The sequence below is a fragment of the Hipposideros armiger genome, unplaced genomic scaffold, assembly GCF_001890085.2.
Source record: "Hipposideros armiger isolate ML-2016 unplaced genomic scaffold, ASM189008v1 scaffold_238, whole genome shotgun sequence".
Taxonomy (NCBI): domain Eukaryota; kingdom Metazoa; phylum Chordata; class Mammalia; order Chiroptera; family Hipposideridae; genus Hipposideros; species Hipposideros armiger.
In genome coordinates this window covers 2,647,350-2,652,072 of record NW_017731588.1, presented here as the reverse complement: position 1 = coordinate 2,652,072, position 4,723 = coordinate 2,647,350, and the positions used below count along the sequence as shown (strand labels likewise).

Genomic DNA, 4,723 nt, shown 5'->3' with positions numbered 1-4,723 from the left:
CAATGATCACAATACCAACATGGGCCAGTGAAGCGATGTCCTCCACAACTAGACTGAAGAACAAAAGGACAGCAACTTGTCTGTTCCCCTTCCCTAATTCCCCAATGCTGTTCCCCTCCCTCAATTCCCCAATAAAATCTTTTAAAAAAACCCCAAAAAACACACATCTGATACTCAAAACAATCCTGTGACATAGAGGTTATCTTCCACATATGAAGACACGAAGCCTCAGAGAAGGGGTAGTGACTTGTCGAAGGTCTGATAGCATATGAGTGATATGTTCATTGTTGTATTACGAGTGCCCAGTGCAAGGCCGACAGAGTAGAGCCTCAAATATTTATCAGTTGAAAAATTAGTATATTCATTCTCAGGAATGAACTTCAGATTTTTGAACTCTTTATCCAGTTTTCTTTCCATTTGCCAGCATGGTGGGATCCAGTGGTTTGGCCCATCTTAGGAACACCTGATAATTCAGAGAGGGAGGGCTGGTCTCCCTTGCTGTGTTGAGTACTGACAAGGATGGTGGTTTCTAGCCTTTGCTGTTCTCTGCTTGGTAAGGACCTCTTACATCTTCCACGCCACAGAAAGCCCAGATTCACCAGTCTCTCAGCTGCAGATTCAAGCTCTTCAACCTCTCTTTTGAGCCTTTTCTCCCTGTAGTCTACTGAACAAAGACACCAGTGGTCTCCAGCTGCTTACTGTGTCCCTCCTTTGTTTTTGTTTTCGCTCATCACTGTCTTGCCTGTCCTTCGGTCTTATTGATGGATGAGGAACTGGGCTCATTTCATAAACACTAACTATACAGTTCACTTTTAAGGAGTTACCATGTGAGGGACACTGTTTACTGAAACAGTGCCCACCTAGGATTCTTTTCCCTATTTGTTAGCAGAAATTCACTGAGCATCTACTGGTTGCCAGGGCAGTGCTGGAGGCTAGGGTTGCAAAGATTAATTAAAGAGTCTATGCCTTCAAGGAGTTCAGAGTCCAATGCTGAGAGACAGACGTGTGACTATAAAAGTGCAGCAAACATTGCTGCGACAGAGGTCTGTAGAGGATATCGGGGTCCGGAGTGGGGAGTGACTGGATCTGCCTGAGGGATGGGAAACAAAGGCTTCCCTGAAGAGTTACATCAGGCACCACATCAATGGATTTGTGCTCAGGAAACTTCTGGCCCCAGCCTCCATCAATAAATCAGAAATTGGTTACAGTCCTGCTTTAGGATACAGCAATCTCTGTCTTAACCTTATTCATTGGTAAGAGTGTGATATTTGGAGCCATCTTTTCATTGGGGTGAGTAATAATAATTTTCATTTAGAAAATTCCTGAATGCTTAACTTGCTGGTACATTATTTCATTGAATTCTAACATCAACCTTGTGGGGAAGGTACAGTAATATTCCCATTTTATAAATGAGAAAACTAAGGCACACATAAGTCGTTTAGCCAGGATCATACAGCTGATACATGGCAGATCTGGGATTTGAACCTAGGTAGTCATTCTAAAAGGGCCTGAGAAAGAGCCATTGTGACCTTGATATAATTCTTAGCTCAAAGAATTGTAAGAATGAGAAGTAAAATACTTAGCAATGCATCTACCATATAATAAGCAATTAATAAATCATAGTGATTACTTATTATAAGACAGCCTTTCTTTAAGGCTAGGGTGGATTGGGCCCCTGCAAAGATGCCTCCTTCCTTTCTCTCCCAAATTTCTCCTGGCTTGTTATCTGTACAGCCTGTTTCTTTGCTTCTTAAGAAAGCATGGATGGGGAAGGCTATGCGGCATTGGTACCTAGTTTTCAGCAGATACTCCCTGAGCACCTACTCTGGGCCAGGGTAGGGGTGAAAGGTGGGGTGGGGGAGGATGGGTGCCGAGATGAAATAGATTGTGGTCTCTGCCACCCAGGAATTCACCGTTAGTCTAGGAGGGGAGATGACGCAGAAACAGATTATTTTAACACAGTCTTTTCAGATGGAGCTTAGGTAGCACATCATACCCCACTGCCCACAGCTCCTACCACAACTAGCAGGGCAAGAATGACTTGCTATTACATTAATTGTTGAAATAATAACCCTGTTAATATCCCTGTCATCATTAAAGCAGCTGTTATTAATGTAGAAAGTAGTAATACCTTAGAGAAGGTCAGCAGCTACTCAGAGGAGACTTTTAACATACTCAATTGGAAAAGCCTATTTTATTTTTATGGGGCGAGGTAGTGGCATTCCTAAACTGCCAGTAGGGTTGTGTGAGTCCTTGGCATGAGGAACGTACTATGGGGAAGGATTTATGTCCCTCAGGCCTCCCCCCAGCCACCCAATGTGCTCCTTAGCTATTACATACTTTTATCGCTTGTTGTAGCCAGGCACATTTTTTATATGGTGGAATGAGCAAAAAGAGGGAGGTAGCTTTCTGAGGAGGACATCTGCCAAGAGCTATGCTAGGGCAGCAAGGGCTTCATGAGTGTGTGTATTATTACATGAGAATTTTAACTTAATTGACCATGAGCACTTTCAGAGCTCCTGCCACGTGCCTAGTAATGTTCTAGGTGGTGTGAAAAATACCCCAAAAGTTCTGTACTGCTTGTGAAAGAAGCCTAACACATGAAACAAAATGAAGTTGACTCAGACAGGATGCTTTGATCAGGGGTTGACTTGTGTGGTTCAGACTCAAAGAGTTCTCACTGTTCTTAATGAGTACCTCCTCACTGAGCACTGTCCTGCTTGTGGTAGGAGTGGGTCATGGCTCCCACAAAGTCTAGGCTCTTCAGTGGCCCACAGAGCCCTTTCTGATCTGGCCTCTGCCAGGTTCTCTGCTGCCATCTCCTGTAACATCCAGGCTTAACAAACCTATAATCCAGCCCAAACTACAATACATATTATTATTCTCTAAATATGGAAGCTCTGTTCCAGCTTCCACAACTTTGCTCATACTGTTTGCTCTTTCCTAAATGTTCTGTCTCTCATCATTGTGTGGCCTAACTTCAACTCATCCCTCTGGACAAGATCAGAACTTGATGACTCTTCTCTGACTCCCTTCTCTCCTGTCCCTTTGGTAAGTGACATGCCTCTGAGTTCCCAAGTGCTCCTGTCATAGCCCTTCTTAATGTGAAACATAGGTTCTGGTTTTCCTGAGATGGACTGTGAACTCCTCTGAGGTAGGAATTATACTTTGTTCACATCTGTACATTGCACAGTGTCTGGCAGTGATTGGTGCTCAGGAAATGAATTTTTTTTTTTTTAAGATTTTATTGGGGAATTGGGGGAGGGGAACAGTGTTGGGGAATCGGGGAAGGGGAACAGACAAGTTGCTGTCCTTTTGTTCNCCAGGTTGAGCTGTTGTTCAGCATCTTATCTGTAGAGGGCAGTGTCACTGGCCCTCATATGTGGGATCCGAACCAGGGCCCTCTGGCATCCCAAGCGAGTTCTTAACCATCGCGCCACTCGGCCGGCCCTCCCCTTCAGTGTTTTAAATGTCTTGTATTCTGAGTCTTTGAAAATTAGTACTCTTAGTACAGTAAAATGAATTATATATAATAGATTCCTATTAGCCATATCATTTGCCTCACTACTGGATTAGTTGGAAACACGGGCGCTCTAGGCACTGGCTAAGTACTTCCGATACAAATCACAATGGGCTAGAGCTGATGGGGATCCTAGAGATCTGTTCCAGTGTGTCTTCCTCAGAGGAGATGTTAATAACCCGGGAAAAGTCAGATCGAATAATGCAAAGTACATTGCTTTACTGCTGACTTCTTAGAGCCTTTATTGTGCATGTGACTCGGGGAATGGAGTATGCCAAGTTTCCTGTTTTTATTTGACCTTGGAGCTCCTTTTCTGAGGAACTCTAACATCTTGAGGAACACTGGTCTTCCACAGAAGAGTTCATGCAACACTGATCTGGCCCAGTTCCTCCATTTTCTGGATGAGCAACTAAGGCCAGTAACCAAGTTTATAGAGCCAGTCCATGGTAGAATCAATTCTAAAGTTCAGACTCTCTCTGGGGCCACACTGCTATCTGCGCTCCCCACTATTCTTCCTATTCTAGCCATCAAACCATAAAATTACAGAGGATTCTGCAAACCACTAATCAGAGAGCATTGTTAGAGCATCAAGCTTTCTGTTTTGATGTGTTTATCCCAGTAAACAGGAAAATGAGGAAAAAATTGGCTTAATGGCCACCAAATGTTTCTAAACAGTTGAAGGACCAAGGGTTGGGTAATTAGCTCAGCGCCTGGAAAGGTGCCTCTAACCCACACAGTTGTAATTCTGTTCTTGCTTTAAGAAGCTTCAGTTGCTTCCAGGGGCTCAGCCAAGAGGCCTAAAATGCAGTTCCCAAGGATGAACATTCTGACACCAGTAACAATGGGAAGAACCCAGAGATAGGTCTGAAGAGAATGTGTTAAATTTCTGCTCCTCCATTGCCATCTCTGCCACAGAATTTAGTGGGTAGGAATGTGCTGGATTTCTCTCCAGACCCTGGCAGAGGGAGTTGTCCTTGGCATTTGGTGGGGACTATCCTTGCATTTTACTAAGCCTTCTAGTTCAGATTTAGTAATAATAACACCGTTACTTTTGCAAAGTTGAACAGTAGACTTTTTTTTTTAGTTTTTTGTTTTGATTTTATTTTTGTTTTTTTATTGGGAAATTGGGGGGATGGGAACAGAGCTGGGGAATTGGGGGAAGGGGAACAGACAAGTTGCTGTCGTTTTGTTCTTCAGTCTAGT

General features: G+C 43.6%; 1 protein-coding gene across 5 annotated transcripts in view; it reads left to right on the top strand.

Annotated features, from left to right (window-relative positions):
• RALY (RALY heterogeneous nuclear ribonucleoprotein) overlaps positions 1 to 4,723 on the top strand; it is an 87,366-nt gene that overhangs the window by 54,806 nt on the left and 27,837 nt on the right. The window contains exon 1 of one of the 5 annotated variants that reach the window (XM_019655283.1): positions 3,008 to 3,051. The exons of the other annotated variants lie outside the window; for them this stretch is intronic. The gene's annotated coding sequence lies outside the window, so the exon portion shown is untranslated. Of the gene's footprint in view, positions 1 to 3,007; positions 3,052 to 4,723 lie in introns of those variants that run through there. 5 annotated transcript variants of the gene reach the window in all.